Below are 17,976 nucleotides of genomic sequence, written 5' to 3'. Positions count from 1 at the left end.
AATCAAGTACTTTTCCAAATACTTGCTTTCCAAGTTCCAAGTTCATTTCCAAACATCTCATTTCTAAGTTCATTTCTTTTCTATGCCTGTAAAATTCATCATCCAAGACTGCAAGCCAGAATCACATCTGTCTTGCAGCCTTGGCTTATGAATTTTACAATGATAGAAGACATACTCCTGTCAAGAACAAAATCTATATACAAACAAAGTCTATATATATTTTCTAAACAAGGAGATACTTTGAAAAATTTATTTCCATAGATTATTGGAGAATAAGTGGTGTTTGGTTACATGAGTCAATTCTTTAGAGGTGATTTGTGAGATTTTGGTGCACCATCACCTGAACAGTATACACTGCCCCCAGTTTGTGACCTTTTATCCCTCACCTTCTTCCTACCCTTTCCCTTTGAGTCCCCCAAGTCCATTGTTTCATTCTTGTGCCTTTGCATCCTCATAGCCTAGCTCCCACTTATGAGTGAGAACACACATTGTTTGGTTTTCCATTCCTGAGTTACTTCACTTAAAATAATAAACTCCAGGCTCCTCCAGGTTGCTGAAGATGTCATTAATTCATTATGAAGAGATAATTTTAAGGGCTCAAGATAAGTAATAATGTACAAACAATTATAAAATTTTAGACATTTTGTTATGTAAAACTATAAATTATTTAGGTTTAAAAATAAATGTAAAAATTTTCACTAAGGAAGACCAAAATGAAACAATATTTTAATGTAATTATATTGAAATTTATCATTTCTATTACTTCCATTTTATCTTGTATCTACTCTAAAATTGTATATGTGTGTATGTCTAATCACCCAGCAGATTCTTCTTGCTTGCTGCACAGATAAAAAGCCAATTCTCTGAGACAATGGTATTGCAGTAGAGAAAGAGTTTATTAATTGCTGGGCCAGCCAAGCGGAAGGACTGGAGTTATTATTACTTAAATTAGTCTCCCCCAAAATTCAGAGGCTAGGATTTTTCAAGGATAATTTGGTAGGCACTAGGGAATGGGGAACGCTGATTGATTGAGTTGAGGATGAAATTATAGGAGGTCAAAGCTACTTCTTGCACTGAGTCAGTTCCTAGGTGGGACCACATGATCAGTTGAGCCAGTTTGTTGGTATGAGTTACTTATCTGGATGGTTCCACCTCATCCATCAGAATGCAAAGTCTAAAACCACCTTGAACGCCAATTGTAGATTTTACACTATGTTATCTATAGAAAAAATTGGAAAGGATATGAATCTTGTAACCTCTGGCTATGTAACTCCTGATCATAATTCTAATCCTGTGGCTAATTTGTTAGTTTTACAAATGTGGTTTTGGTCACCAAGCAAAAAGAGAATAGTTTTGGGAAGGGGCTGTTATCACCTTTGCTTGAAGGTTAAACTATAAAATAAATTCTTCCTATAGTTACCTTGGCCTGCACCAAGGAATGAACAAGGGCAACTTGAAGGCTAGAAGCAAGATGGAGCCAGTTAGGTCACTTTTTTTTTCACTGTCATTGTTTTTCTCTGTCAGATTTTTCTCACTGCCATAATTTTTGTAAAGGCTGTTTCAATTATATGCATGTATATACATATGTATATGTATACAATTGTGTTCAATGTAAAATTTAAATACATACATTTTAAAGGTTTTTTTCCCCTTTAAAGTTGATGAAAAATGTCTTACACTTACAGTCAGAAAATCTGGTGATGAATCCTACTACCCTTCTAGTAACTGACTAATAAATGCCATATTGAAAATGTCCCTTAGTTTCCCTGAGATTCAGTTTTTTTATCAATTAAATGTGTTATTGATTAAATTTTGCCTACCTGTATCAGTTAAATAGGGTAAGTGATACTGTACTAACAAATTACCTCCAAGTTTCAGTGGCTTTAAAAGAACATCCTCGCTCTCTTTTTTTTTTTTTTTTTTTTTACTGCTCACCTAAGCAACGTGTCAATGTTGTAGACATACTCCATCCCTGGGTCTATGGCTCCATTGCCTTCCATCTCATTATCATCATGGAACAAAGCTTGTAGGGGCATTACATCTGGAATCAGATCTGCTTCTAAAAGAAAACCAGGCATTACCGAATGAGAGCCAGCTGTCTGGTGGGCGGGGGTGGCGGGGCGCAGAAAAATCCAGAGGAGAAGTAGATGGGCTTGTCAATGTGGTATGGTCAGAGGAGCTCAAAGATGAAAAGTCAATCTCTTCTTTCTTAAGAATCACATATGACTTGTAGCCTTGGCTTTGGATTTTACAGGGATAGAAGACATACTTCTGTCAAGAAAGTCAGCCACTTCCTTCTGGGCTCTTCTAATGTCTTTTGCTTCCTGAGCTCAAGACCTTTTCTCTTTTAATTCCATGGCAGATTCCACAGGATTCTAACTTGCCTGTTCTCTAAGTCCCTGAACAGTAATGATGGGATCTAAAGTTGGTTTTGAGGCTGCTTTTACTTCAGACTTGGGGCAGACAACTTTTTTTCCTTAGGTTTCAATGTTGAGGGTTTGTTATAAACAAGCTTCCACCATCCTGGTTATCCAAATTCCTGAGCACCTGAACAGAAGTATATGGGACGTCTCACACTGAGGCAACCTGCTACTGTGCTCCACCAGTTTGAAGTCTTTTTATTTTTCCCCAGTAAAAAAGTCCAATGTTTCCCAATAAAAGTCCAGATATCTTTGTTCTACCTGAAATAACCTTGATGTCCACATCCTTCCAGAGACAAATTGTACATTGCCAACATGATGACTTTGCTGCCATGTCAGCCTCAGCCTTTTATACTGTTCCTTGCCATCTGCTGAGCAATCAGAAAAAGTAAATCTAAAAAAAAATTATCACCCTTAACATAACTGAACTGTCCCCTCAGCTGTCTTGTTTTTATCCATTTTTGGAACTTGTCACAGAAGCAGGACAGCTGCTTCTCCATCCACAACACATCTTCTTCATCGCTGTTAGGGGATCCCTGCTCTAGTCATGACATAAATCTACTGATGTCTGATCCTCCAATTTGACAATCAGGGGAGTTTCTCTCTCCACTTCACTTTCATCCAGCCCTTCTGAGGTAGATGTTATTGTGGCTCCATCACTGTGTTGACTGATCGAACTACTCAGGTGGATATAACTATCTCTTCCTTCCTTCTCACAGGTTTAGCAGCACTTTTCAGTCACAATCCTAAGCTCTGGACCGTGAACTTAACAGGACTTTTACCAGGATCACACAGACAGAAACTCGTCAGGAGACTGTACACCCATACTTCTTTATTCAGACATAAGGAACTTTGAAAGCAGTAATTTACAATATATGATCCACTGTCCTTTATTTGATCAAGTTTAAAAAGATAGTGACTAAAAAAAGATTAAGATACCACTAAGCTATTCTCCATCAACAGGCACAGACACATACACACACACAATGTCATCTCTCCCATTGATGTTTCACATTCATTTCAGGTTAAGTTTTTTGAAATCCTTTGCCAATAACGTCTTCTGTCTTTCTGCTTCAAGTTGCACAGTTAAAATAATCTGTTCTCCCCAAAGACGAATGTTTACTTTTTTTCTAATTTTGTCTCTCAGTGTCTCTGATAACTCCATCATGAAGCCTCTGCTGGTCCTGCCATTGCTCCAGATGCATGCTGGCCACTGCGGCTGCTGTCAGCATCACCACCGAGAGGCCCAGCAGTGCCTTCAAACTCTTCGACATCCCTGTGTCAGCTTCCAAGGCCTCTTTCTCCCACCTCTCAAGGCTGGTCAGTAGTATTTAATTTAGTTCAACAAACATCTATTGACTGTCTATTATAGGCAAGGCATCAAAAGATTTACTAACTAGTGGGGGAGGAGACATACAAACAAAAATGATCTATATTATAAGTCAGAGTAGAATAAGTGGTGGAAATAAGTGCAATAAAAGAAATATCTGGGGAAAGAGAAGGAATAATATTCTGACTTGGGGACCAGATAATGTTTCACAGAACTCTAATATAAGCTGGGCCTAGAACAACGAGTAGGGTTTCAAAAGCAGGAGGAGGGAAGGTATATGCAAGGTGGGGCAGAGGAAAAAATATTTCAGATTAGAGTCAAAATATGAGAAAAATCATAGTGATAAGAAAATTTATGGCCTATTTGGGCAATGTCAAGCAGTCTGGCATGACAGAAACATTTTGTCTGTGTGTGTGTTTGTGTGTGTGTGTGTGTGTGTGAGTGACTAGACCATGAAGAGCCCTGAATGCCATGCTGAAGTGTTTAGATTTTATCCCTTAAAATAGATGCCCTAAAAGGTTTCCCAGCTAGGGAATGATATATGCAAACTTTTGCTTTAAGAATATATATAGCTCTTGAAACTGAGTGAAGAGTGATTGATAGACTGATAGAATGACAGTTAGATCTTGTGGAACAAATTCAAGCTAGGAGATCCAGAAATAAGAATGTGAGAAAGAAAACAGGAGGGCAGAGAGAATGGAGAGGGACTGATACAGAATATTGTGGAAGTGAATTCAACTGGACTTGACAACTGCCTACATATGGATAGCAAAGGAGAGGCGGGAGTTTTTTACTTGGGTGATATTCACATTTTCTCAGCATTTACTCCCCTCCCACTAGGGGGTCATGCAATGACTCCACCAAATTCAGGCAATGTCCCTGGTCTCTTCTTTAGTTTTTCCTTCCTAAATTCATTCATATTGTTGGGCATACAGATTTTGCCTCACTGCCCATGCTTTGGGCATTGATGTACATACAGGGTCTATAATCATAGAAGCAACCTTATTTAAGAATCGTGTCCCAGTGATCTTGTAATACTGATCAGTAGGAGTAGTACTTTCCCTACCACTGGATGCAGACTTGAGCAAGCTCCATAACTCTTCCGTTCATCCTCAAGTAAGAGAAAGAGTTATAACCACTTTAAATGACTTGTCTCAATTAGGTAAAAAAATGTGTAGTCAAATAACAAAACTCAGAACGTCATTTAAAGTATAAAACCATTCTCCCACCACCCCTTCCCAAGCTGGGGTCTGCTCTGCAATGGGTGCTGGAAGCTCAACTCCTAGCATTTCTTCTCTTCCTTCAATTTGTTAGTCTAATGGGAAGAGAGGAGAGAGAAGGGAGATGGAAAAGTTATCTTTGTTCTCATTTTAACATGACTTTACTCCCTTGGAGCCTGACTGATGATAAAAGCTAATTCTTTAGTGGGCACTTTGGTGGAGTCATTGGAAACCCTTGTGTATCATCTCATCTATAGTTCCCTTGAGTTCCTTGATACAGATAAAAGTTTCCCTATTTCCTCTGGTCACTTACTTCCTCTGTAGCTCTTAGCAATTATTTGATTCACCTTGAACTCTTATCTGCTGAGGCCTCAGCACAGGCAGTCCGTATAGGGGAGACTCTAATACAACTCACATGCTGGCTGACCCTCATCTGGTCCATGGGAAGCATAAACACATTCTTGACTCAGACAATAAATCAGCCGATAATAAATTAGTAGATAATAAATCAGCAGCAACATGCTTCTAAAGCTGCTGGCCAGACCATCCCAATCCCTAGATTTTCTGTGTATGAGTCAAGCAATAGGCTGCTATGTCTCCATAATACATAAGACTCATCAAACTCTAGGCAATCCCTATAAACTCCCTCTTACCAGTTTGCGATGAGGCACAAACAGCTGTCAACTTTCTTTTGTTCTTCAAGAGGTAGGGCTTGAGGATGGAAGCAGTAATCCACAAAGACATGCGAAGATAGTTTCTACTTTTGCTCTCATGACTATTTTTAAACTTCAAAAAGGCTGAGGCATTTGAGAGAATCATGGAATCAGTCATTAACCAAATTCATTAAAATTTTTATATGGTTTAGCACCCCCTTTCCAATGCAGAATTTTTAATATTTTGATATTTCAGTTGAAACTTCCAAATTTAACATTGGTTTCAATCATTGCCCATTTGATTCCCAAGCCCACCTTCTTCTTGGAGGTTGTTCTACTGTATTCAGGTTTCTGTTGATCCAAAACCTCCAGCCACTTTACTTTCAAATCCAGCTTATATGGGATCCTGGTGTCAACATCTATGCCAGAGATGCGAATCATTTTCCTGGCTGGAGGGGAGATGAAGAAGTGATGGGAATAGAGAAATGTAACTTCAGCACTGTTAACATTGTGAGTCAGATAATTCTTCATTGTGGGAGTCTGTCCTGTACATTGTAGGTTATTCGCAGCATCAGTGGCCTCCATCCATTGGATGCCAGTAGAAACCCCATTTCCTGGTTGTGAAAACAAAACAAAACAAAAAAGTCTCTAGAAATTGCCAAATGTCCCCTGGGGGCAAAATCACACATAGTTGAGAACCAGTGAATAGAGTAAGAGAAACAGTTTAAGTTTTGCTGTTTGTGGTGAAAGTAATGATTTTGGTTGCGTATGTTAGGAGAGGAGCTAGCAATATACTTATCTGGGGTGATTCAACAGTTGTGGTCTTGCATGGATAAGCTAAGTCAAAGCTTGACTTGTGGTGTGGGAGTCATTTGTACATAGCTGATATATGTATACCAGTGTGGGATAAGTAGTGAAAAGGACTGAGGAGAAATGAGTGGAAGACCTTTGTTCAAGGAGTGGACAGGTTGTAATTAGAGATTACAGTTGACTTAGTAGGGTGTGGTGGGTCAATTATAAAGCAAGAGAATGTTTCAGAAAGGAGTAGTAAGGAAAGAATGTTAACAACTGTTGAGAGGTGAAGGAATACTTCTTTCTGTTTGACTCATTCAGGCCAGACTCCAAGTAGGGCACTTAGATGTGCCGGCCAGTCTTTATTTTTTATTGGAATTGCAGAAGGCCCAGTATTGAGTCTGATTTGCCAAGTGTCTAAATAATTTTAAGAAAACTCATCATCTTACACAGTAACAACATGAAAATTCTCATATACCAAGAAGTTCTTTCTTTAACAATAAAGCTCCTAGACTTTCATGATGACATTTTTTCAGAACAGATTCTGTGAAGTCTGTTGTGTAATAGCACCATCTGATATATCATTTCCTAGGGTGGAATTGTTGACTGAGACTAATTTGTCTGTTCACAAGTAAGAATCAGAAGACACTGCAATATCTTAGACTTTGTCAAGTAACAGAAAACCTGAAGTGGAACAACATACCAAGGATGATAATGGTTAATAAGCTAAGCACAAAGACTAGAAGGAGCTAGAGAAAACAGGTTATGAATATTTTACATCAGTAGTTCTCAAATATTTCGTTCTCGGGACCCCTTTATACTCCTTTTTTTTTTTTTCTTTTGAGACGGAGTCTCGCTCTGTCACTCAGGCTGGAGTGCAGTGGTGCAATCTTGGCTCACTGCAAGCTCCGCCTCCCAGGTTCATACCATTGTCCTGCCTCAGCCTCCCGAGTAGCTGGGACTACAGGCGCCTGCCACCATGCCCAGCTAATTTTTTTGTATTTTTAGTAGAGATGGGATTTCACTGTATTAGCCAGGATGGTCTCAATTTTCTGACCTTGTGATCCGCCTGCCTCAGCCTCCCAAAGTGCTGGGATTACAGGCGTGAGTCATGGCGCCCAGCCAACCCCTTTATACTCTTAAAAGAGCTTTTGTTTATGTATATGATATGTATCTTTATTATGGTAATTGAAGCTGGGAAAATTGAATATACATGTATGTGTTTATTAATCTAAAAAGAGCAATAAGCCCATACCTGTTAACATAAATAATACATTTTTATTAAAAATAACTATAGTGATAATAAAACAATTAGTGAGTATGAGGGCTTTTTTAAAACATTTTTGAAATTTTCTTTAATATCTGGCTGATAAAAGACAGCTGAATTCTCACATTACCTTCTGCACTCTGTTATGATCTCACACATTATGTAGTCTCTATGAAACTTAATATACATTTAAGGAAGGGTGAGTAAAAAATACAAATGATGTTTTAGTATTATTTTGAAAGTAGTTTTAACTTCCTAGACCCCTAGACAGGGTCCTGAGAATCCCAAGACCACACTTTGAGAACTGTGGTTTTAGAAGATGGCTGGAAGGTTTTTGGAGGACTAATGTTAGTTTTAGCAAAGGCATCAGATTTTTGAAACAGGGTTTTAAGAAACAAAACTGATAGGAAAATATTTCCCCATATACTTGATCTTTAAATAAGCTTGGGTCATGGCAGGAGGCAGCTAAAACTCTTACTTACTGCTAATTTTTAGTAGTTTTTAGTTGGCTTCTAAAATTGGTTATAATTATTATCTATCCACTAATGTAGAGTGAGTAAGTTCTTTTATTTCTGTTTCAATAAAGTTCAGTCCTGGATACGACAAAAGGAGCTTTTCTAGAATGAATATTTGGAATGCAGAATTTACATTAGGTAATATTAGGTAATAAATATAAATGACGTTAAAAGAGTTATTAACGTTTCCATTTGCAGTATTAATTTTGGCCAGGTAGATAATACTCAGAACATAAAATCTTTGGTAAGGAGAAAGCCGATGTTCAATAGTTTCTGAAGTATATGATAAAATAGATAGCATGGACCTAGTATTTTCTAGGAGGTCATGGCAACTCAGTCAAGCTCATGTATGATAGAAATATCTAAGTAAATTTAAAGGATTATAAGGCTACCTATCTATCCATCAATCATCTATCTATCTATGTATCGTGTATTATAAAACTACTTCAGTCTATACCTTATTCAACTCTTAGGAGGAAATAATATATTTATTAACAGTATGGGCTGTGAAGCAAGATTGCTTAGACCAAATTTTAAGTTTACATAATCTCTGTGCCTTTTGGTTCAGTTTCTTCATCTGTAAGGCTGGGGTTGTAATTTTGCAGTATTATTTTAATAGTGTAATCAATTTAATGTGGTTCTTATAGTGTTCAAAATATGCAATTAGAGATAAAATTCATAGCACACTTCCTGGAACAGAATAAATGTACTTTACCCATTGCTTTTTAAAACTGTGGTTAAGAATTATGAATTTTATAGATATTAGATGATGGATTTAGGATTTAAGAATATATTTAGGGATGTAAAACACTTTCTTAAAGATAGATCTCTAAAAAGAAGAATTTGTACCTTGCATTAAGAAAGTTTCTCCAAAACTCTGGGTTTATAAACAAGTTACTTGATGATAGAGGCATAATGGAACTCGTGAAATAGACTACTATAAAAAGAGCAGTCCAGACGATAGTCTTGGCTTTGAAAATTGTTTTATTTTTAATTAATTTTATAAGAGCTTAGAATTTCTCATTCAAGTCAAGTTGAAGGTGTTTAATGAGTCGAGTACCTGAGCAACATGTAGGATTGCTTCTGGCTATATGTGATGGCTAGCTACCATAATCCCTTGCCTCTTCCCTCCCAGCAACACTGTGAGCTCTGGAATGGCAAGATTTATAATATATAATGAGCTTAGCCCCTTGCACAGGGGTTAACCAAAGCAGGATATTTTTACTTTGATGTTTTAACTGCAAGGGTATTTGACTATGTTGGGTTCTACTGAGATGATGTTTAGTCAACATCAAAGAAAATTAGAACTAACATAAAGTAATTGAAAGTGTACAGAAGCATTGGTTTATAAATTCTAGATATATAGTAGGCTTTCAATAAATAGTTATTGCTCTATATGTAATACTTTGTAACAAGTCAAACACACAGAAGGGATTATTCAGCAATTGTTGAAGCACATTTTAAAGAATAGGCCATTTTTAATGATTCCTTTAAGTCAACAATGATGATCAGATTATTCTGGAAAAATTTATTACCTCTCTAGAATAGGATGGTTATTCCTGAGGCAAAGAGGTAAAGTTGCATGTAAAAAAACTATTGCTTCACTAGCCTTCACTAGATCCAGTGTGCTGGTGGCAGTATTTTTCCTCTTTATACTGCTGTTTCCATTATTGCCTTAATTTTTTATTTATAGATAACATATTTAACTTCTCTCTTATGAATAAAAGAACTGTTGCTAATTTCCTTTCAATTTTGTCTTTTAAAGAAAATTACTACATATTTATAAATAAAATGGATTATTTTAGTGTTCAACTCACAGGATATATTTCCTGCTTAGTTCATAATTGGTGTTCTCTTGGCACACTGTTATTATTGTCCATTATTGCAGGTAAACAATGTTACGTGCAATTCCAGTTTGCAAATGTAAATACTTTCTCATTCTCTTGGCCCCACAAATATAAATACATTTAATGTCTACACTGTAGTATTAAGATTCAAGATGGAAATTCAGAAGTATAGACAATGATATAAATGATTTAACTAGAGTAAAAGGTGTGATGAGTTAGTATATAATTTTAGAGAAATTATACTTGGTAAACATTAATTAATCACCAAGAAAGTTATAAGGAGATATTTCTGTGGCTTCAATTTACTTTTTTCCAGAGTTCAAAATTATGACATAAACTGAACACAAATATTCCATTTACTGGGAACTTACAGCTATTTTTCTGATTAAAAAAATAGCTAACAAATTAGGACTAAGCTAGGACATATGTAGAACATTAGAATTATAGCTAGAACATCGCAAATTACTTTATAATGATATGACATTTTAGTGAAACAGCCAGGGTAACACACAACTTTGTAAATCTACATGGTTCTGCTTGGTAGATGGGAGAAGCGCATAATTAATGGACCAGCATGAAGGAACATTTCCTTCACGTCTACAAAATTGCTCTCAAGAAAAGGCAGGATGCATTTAGAGGAGCTCATTGGTCTGAAAATTCTCCTAGAATTCACTGGCTTCATATTTTCTTCTAAACTTGATAAAATAACCTAAAACATTGATTGGTAAAAGAGGTACTGTTCTCTTCTGGTTTTCATGTAGGCAGATCTGGTGAAAAAAAGAAAAAAAAAAAAGAAGATTGTAATATTAAATAATATCTCAAGCTGAAAAAAGATAGTTGGATCCATTTTCTTTTATTGACAATGGTATATAAATCAGTTATTTCACATAGGGTAGAATAAATAATAACAATATTAAATGCTAAATCAGAGCTACCTTGTGGGAGAAACTGTGATACTTAAATTGGAATTGTGGCTCTATATTTACTAGCAGTATACCTTTGAATCAGTTACTTAAACTATCTAAGTGTTTCAGTTTTTAATTCCATAAAGTTGGGATAAAATTATTGTGGATATTAGATGATATCACACATACACAACATCTAGAATAATATCTAACTCATAGTAGATGCTCAGTAAATGGTGGATTTTATGAGAAAGATGAATAGACAGAGTATTCCATAAAAATCTTTCCTGGGGTTATAGCAACAGCTCAGTCTCAATCTCTTCTTTCAAATAGCTTATAGTTCATTAAGTGTAGATAGGTATGAAAATAAAAATAAAATACATGAAACTGCAAAACTGGAATGGTGAATTTTACCTGATGATTTAGGGTAAAAGAAAGTTTTCATCTAAATGGTAATACTTGTGAGAATGATACAATGGACTTTGGGGACTCGGGGGAAAGGCTGGGAGGGGGTGAGGGATGAAAGGCTACACCGTGGGTACGGTGTATACTGCTCACGTGATGAGTGCACCAAAATCTCAGAAGTCACTACTAAAGAACTTATTTATGTAACCAAACACCACTTGTTCCCCAAAAACCTATTGAAATAAAAGGAATTAAAAAATAAAAATCCTTGAAGGCAGGAACATGTAAAAAATGGTAATATTTAAACTGAGTGTTGAAAGATAAGATGCTTATTAAACATACTCTAGAGACAGGAAGGAGAGGATATGATGGTGGAAATCCAGATAGAAGGAGCAAGTTCTGTCTGAAACTATACATAGTTTAAAATTGCTGCATCGAGGATATGAAAGGGTGGCTTGGTGAAAGGTAAGAATGACAAGTTAGGCAGGGGCCAAATCACGTAGAGTCCTACAGTTTAGTACGAACTTCATCCTGTGGGCACAAGAAAGTCATTGGAGGACTTCAGCTGCAGAAGTGCCATGACTATATTTTATTGGAAAAACAATTATACTAGTTGCAGTATGAAATATATATTAAAGAGGGACAAGAATAAAGGCTGGACTACTAGTCAGAAATCTAATGTAGCCATCCAGCTGAGCTGTAATGACTGCCTAAACTAACCTTTTAGAGTATAATGTGTCAGAGAAGAAGCAGATTGTAACATTTGCAGATTTTATTCATCATTTGAAGTATAGTACTGAAGGAAATATAGTACTAAAGATAGTAAAGGAGGACTTTAAGATAACTTTTTAAAATCCCTGTAATTAAACAAGAGAAATGGGAGTTTCAAGAGAGAAATAAGAAAGTTTCATCAAATGTTAAGAAGGTGCCAGGTAGAAGGTGAACTGAAAAAAATTAGTTATGATTTGTAACTAGGTTACACACACACATACCTACACATATGTGTTGTATATGGGTAAAGTTCTAGCAGAATTAGTGGCAATTATAATAACTGTGAGAAATGAAAGTATGAAAAAATCTTATTTCCTACAGTTCTACTGAATTTCAATTATTACTTTAAAAACAGACATAACAGAAATTGTTTAAAAAGAGAAAATAAATTTTTATTTATTTTTTTGTGTGTGTGTGTTTTAAGCACTGGAATTATGAGTGAGTGATTATCTCATGGTGAAACTAGTGTGGTCCAAATTTTGGTCCATTTAAACCCCAAATTGACTTAAACATATATAAATTTACATGTTGCATTCTCATTGCATGCCATTTTGTCAGAGATTTTAAAAGAAGGTCATATCAAAATTTAAATTTTAGATTGAACTTATTTAATGAGAATTAAAAATAGTATAACTAAACCATTGAGGAATAAAGGATATTTATGTTTACAATTTTATGTTAATACAATAAAATTACACATTTAATGCAAAGGATGCAAGGATATTGGGGATATTTGCCCAAGATGTTTCTGTGCCGTGGTGTACCATGGGGGCCCATGACAGTGAGTGGGAGATGGAGATGTGGGAATGAGAATGTCGATGTTTGAGGGACTTGATGTGAAGACTGAGAGAGAAGGTGGCAGGTAGCTGGTGGATGACACCAGGTTGGAGGGGACGGGAGATTGTGTATTTGTTTTTAACCCAGGATAGAGCTGAGTGTATTCACAGGCTGTGGAGAAGGAGCAGGGAAAGAGAGATTTGAAAATCCAGAAGAGAGAGGATAATAATAGATGAATAAAGTTCTTACTCCCTTTGAAGCAGGAGACGGTAGTTGGAATAAAGGTCACAGGAGGAGAGACTGGCTTGAAATGAGACAAAGGGCTATTTCATCTTCTGAGACTTGAGAGAAGGAGGGAAACAAGATCCTGATGTTTGTCACTCAGAGGGCAGAAGTTGAAGACTGTTCTTCCTGACAGCTTCAATTTCTCTGTGAAACAGAAACAAGGTCATTGGCAGAAAGGAAAGCTGGAGAGAGGGAGGGGCTGGAGTAGCCCTTGAGAAGGGTGAAGAACTCTGTGTGGCTTTTGAGGACATGCAGAAGGATCTAGCCATCAAGGGATAAAAGGTTTTGCGTCAGTCCCACCTGCACAATTGTGTGGTTTTCTCTGGCAATAGTCAGCAGTCTGGGTGCAGAAATTCTTTTGAAAGGAAAGCCTGGTTTGCTAGAAATGGAGGCTCCTTCAGTCTTCTGCTGTAAATAGAAAAATAGAACATCCAGATCTGTATTCTCTCTTCTTATGTACCTTTTAACTGTTTTAGGTACATTTTAACTATTGAACATGAAGCATTTGAATCAGCTCGTTTAAAAAGAATCATTTAATCGAGATGGTAGCTGAAGGAGATGTAATTAGGCCTTAGGTGACTGATGTTATCTTTCTGACCTATCTGTTTCTGAACATGTCTGGTGCTTAAAATAAGTGTCCCCTGTCTCCCTCATTATCTTATAAATGACATAATTCTTGCTGGTTAACTGTATAGCAATTCTTCCTCCCATTTGCACTACTTCACTGATCTTTGCCTTGTTCATCTGCCACAACTCTGATCTTTAAATGGCTCTACTTCCTACGTGTGATTTCCCCCAAACAGCAACCGTAACAACTGGAACAAAACACAGCACATTTGAGTGAATCTCCTTCAGTTTTGGAATCCCATCTCCTCTCTCTTTTGAAATCTCACTATGCGTAAGGAGACTGCAAGAGTAGTTTAGCATAGGAGGCAGCAAACAACTGCCTTTGTGCCAGCTCTAGACTGCTGCCTGCCTGGTCTCAGTGTATCCAGCCCACAAGCTAAGAATGATTGTTACATTCCTAAATGCTTGAAAAAATCTGAAGTGAAACCACATTTCACGACCAGTGAAAATTATAGGAAATTCAAATTTTAGAGTACACAAGTAAAGTTTTATTGTGACACACCACACTCACTCATTTATGTATTGTCTGTGTCAGAATTGAGTGGTTGTAACAGAGACCTGCATGGCTTGCAAAGACTAAAATATTTACTATCTGGTCCTTTATCGAAAAACATTGCTGATGCCTGGTTTAGAGGTAGTCCTTGGATATATTATGTTACCATATGTTTAGTTTCTTTCTCATTGCTCTTTAGTGGACTAAAATTATTTAAAGCAGCAAAGTTTTGACTTTGACACTTTAAAGTTTTTTTGATAGACAAACATATCTGATAAATAATTTTGTGGTCTAGATACTATCTCTGCCATTAATGTATTCAGTTGGTCTTTACTGAATTCCTACTAGGCTCTTTGCCAGATACTAAGAATATAATGTTGAGTCAGATAAATGAATATACTATACTATAGCATATTGTGCTATATAGTGTACTATACAATAGTACACACAATATACTATAGTATACTGTACTATATACTATACTATACAGTACAATATATAATATAGTATATTGCTTGACTCTGGAGTCAGATAGCCACAGTTTAAATTCTGGCTCTAATACTTTCTTGCTATGTAAATTGAGACAAGCTCGTTTGGTAACCTTATCTGTAAAATGTGTTACTATCCATATTTATCTCAGAGCTCTCTTGTGACCCTTTAATGAGATAATCCATGTAGTGAAGTATCTGGTACATAGTAAATACTCAATGTTATTATTATTATTATTAGAGTATGATAATTTCTATAATGGGAGGGGGACCTGATTTGATGGAAACCATGAGGGAAGGCCAGCTAAAACTTCCTAGAGCAGTTCAACTTGCACTCATAAATCTGGTAGGAGATATAGAAAATATTATTATTTTTGGACACTATCAGAACATTGCATTCCTGGCCAGTGTAAAAGAGGCTCACCCATTGACTGGGTCTGTTCTTTCTGCTTTGAGCTTGGCTTCCTCTTATGAGGCCTCAGCATTCTTTGTGATAAAGCCTCCTAGAGCTCAACGACAATCATATGCTAGGCTCTATGGCTGGTAGAAATCCATTAGAAGGAGCACTTCTTTGCAGGTGTAAATTCTTGCTGTTAATGAGAGCTATGGAGTGCCAAACAAAATGCCCATCTGCCTTATTCTATTTCTCTTGATAAAATACACAATGGGAAGCAATTAGTCCCACTGTATTAGTTTGTTTTCATGCTGCTTATAAAGACATACCAGAGACTGGGAAGAAAAAAGTTTTAATTGGACTTACAGTTCCACATGACTGGGGAGGCCACAGAATAATGGTGAGAGGTGAATGACACTTCTTACATGGTGGCAGCAAGAGAAAAAAGAGGAAGAAGCAAAAGCAGAAACCCCCAATAAACCCATCAGATCTCCTGAAACATATTCACTATCACAAGAATAGCATGGGCAAGACCGGTCCCCATGATTCAATTACCTGCTCCTGGGTACCTCCCACAACACATGGTAATTCTGGGAGATACAGTTTAAGTCAAGATTTGGGTGGGGACACAGTCAAACCATATCATTCCACCCCTGGCTCCTCCAAATCTCATGTCCTCACATTTCAAAACCAATTATGACTTCCCAACAGTCCCCCAAAGTCTTATTTCAGTATTAACTGAAAAGTTCACAATCCAAAGACTCATCTGAGACAAGGCAAGTTCCTTCTACCTATGAGTCTGTAAAATCAAAAGCAAGCTAGTTACTTCCTAGATACAATGTGGGTACAGGTATTGGGCAAATACAGCCATTCCAAATGGGAGAAATTGGCCAAAAAAAAAAAAAAAAAAAGTTACAGGGCTCATGCAAGTCCCAAGTCCCATGGGGCAGTCAAATTTTAAAGTTCCAAAATTATCTCCTTTGACTCCAGGTCTCACATCCAGGACATGGTGATGCAAGAGGTGGGTTCCCATGATCTTGGGCAGCTTTACCCCTGTGGCTTTGCAGGGCACAGCCTCCCTCCTGGCTGCTTTCACAGGCTGGTGTTGAGTATCTGTGGCTTTTCCAGGCATACGGTGTGAGCTGCCAGTGGATCTACCATTCTGGGGTCTGGAGGACAGTGGCCCTCTTCTCACAGCTGCACTAGGCAGTGCCCCAGTAGGGACTCTGTATTGGGGGTTTGACTCCACATTTCCCTTCTGCACTGCCTTAACAGAGGTTCTCCATGAGGGCCCTGCCCCTGCACCAAACTTTTATCTGGGAATCCAGGCATTTCCATACATTTTCTGAAATCTAGGCAAAGGTTCCCAAACCTCAAATCTTGACTTCTGTGTACCTGCAGGCTGAACACCACGTGGAAGCTACCAAGGCTTGGGATTTCCATCCTCTGAAGCCACAGCCTGAGCTGTACGCTGGCCCCTTTCAGCTATGGCTGGAGTGACTGAGACATAGGGCACCAAGTCCCTAGGCTGTCACAGCACAGGGACCCTAGACCCGGCCCACAAAATCACTTTTTCCTCCTGGGCCTCTGGGTCTGTGATGGGAGAGGCTTTTGTGCACGTCTCTGATACGGGCTGGAGACATTTTCCACATGGTCTTGGGATTTAACATTAGGCTCCTAGTTACTTATTCAAATTTCTGCTGCCAACTTGAATTTCTCCTCAAAAATGGGTTTTTCTTTTCTACTGCATCATCAGGCTGAAAATGTTCTGAACTTTTAAGCTGTTTCCCTTTTAAAATGGAATGCTTTCAACAGCACCCAAGGCACCTTTTGAATGCTTTGCTGCTTAGAAATTTCTTCCGCCAGATACTCTAAATCATCTCTCTCAAGTTCAAAGTTTCACAGATCTCTAGGGCAGGGGCAAAATGCTGCCAGTCTCTTTGTTAAAACATAACAAGAATCAACTTTGCTCCAGTTTCCAATAAGTTCTTCATCTCCATCTGAGACCACCTCAGCCTGGACCTTATTGTTCATATCACTATCAGCATTTTTCTCAAAGCCATTGAACAAGTCTCTGGGAGGTTCCAAACTTTCCCACATTTTCCTGTCTTCTTCTGAGCCCTCCAAACTGTCCCAGCCTCTGCCTGTTACCGAGTTCCAAAGTCGCTTCCACATTTTCAGGTATCTTTTCAGCAATGCCCCACTCTACTGGTACCAATTTACTGTAATAGTTCATTTTCATGCTGCTGATAAAGACATACCTGAGATTGGGAAGAAAAAGAGGTTTAATTGGACTTACAGTTCCAAATGGCTGTGGAGGCCTCAGAATCATGGCAGGAGGCAGAAGACACATTTTACATGGTGGTGGCAAGAGAAAAATGAGGAAGCAGCGAAAGCAGAAACCCCTGATAAACTCATCAGATCTCATGATAGTTATTCACTAGCACAAGAATAGCACAGGAAAGACTGGCCCCCATGATTCAATTACCTCCCCCTGGGTCCCTCCCACAACACGTGAAAATTCTGGGAGATACAATTCAAGTTGAGATTTGGGTGGGGACACAGCAAAACCATATCACCCACTTCAAATGCACTTTGCAAAGTCTAATTCTTTGATGCTACTGCAACTATCTCTGGCTTCATAAGTGTTACAATTGGACAGAAATAGGAGAGGAAAGTACAGTCAGAAGGGAATCTTGATAGAATTCTGTCTGAGAAAAATCACATCCAATGTCTCACAGCGTCATGGTGAGGACACTATTTTTACAAATGAAGAGCCTCTGCCTT

General features: G+C 37.7%; 2 pseudogenes; both read right to left on the bottom strand.

The window, feature by feature from the left end:
* Window positions 1-1,931: 1,931 nt before the first annotated feature.
* On the bottom strand, window positions 1,932-3,246 carry LOC112621658 (annotated as a pseudogene).
* Window positions 3,247-3,435: 189 nt separating this feature from the next.
* Window positions 3,436-3,694, bottom strand: LOC112621657 (annotated as a pseudogene).
* Window positions 3,695-17,976: the final 14,282 nt, after the last annotated feature.

This window comes from Theropithecus gelada, chromosome 3 (assembly GCF_003255815.1).
Source record: "Theropithecus gelada isolate Dixy chromosome 3, Tgel_1.0, whole genome shotgun sequence".
Classification (NCBI taxonomy): domain Eukaryota; kingdom Metazoa; phylum Chordata; class Mammalia; order Primates; family Cercopithecidae; genus Theropithecus; species Theropithecus gelada.
This window is presented reverse-complemented; position numbering and strand designations above follow the sequence as displayed.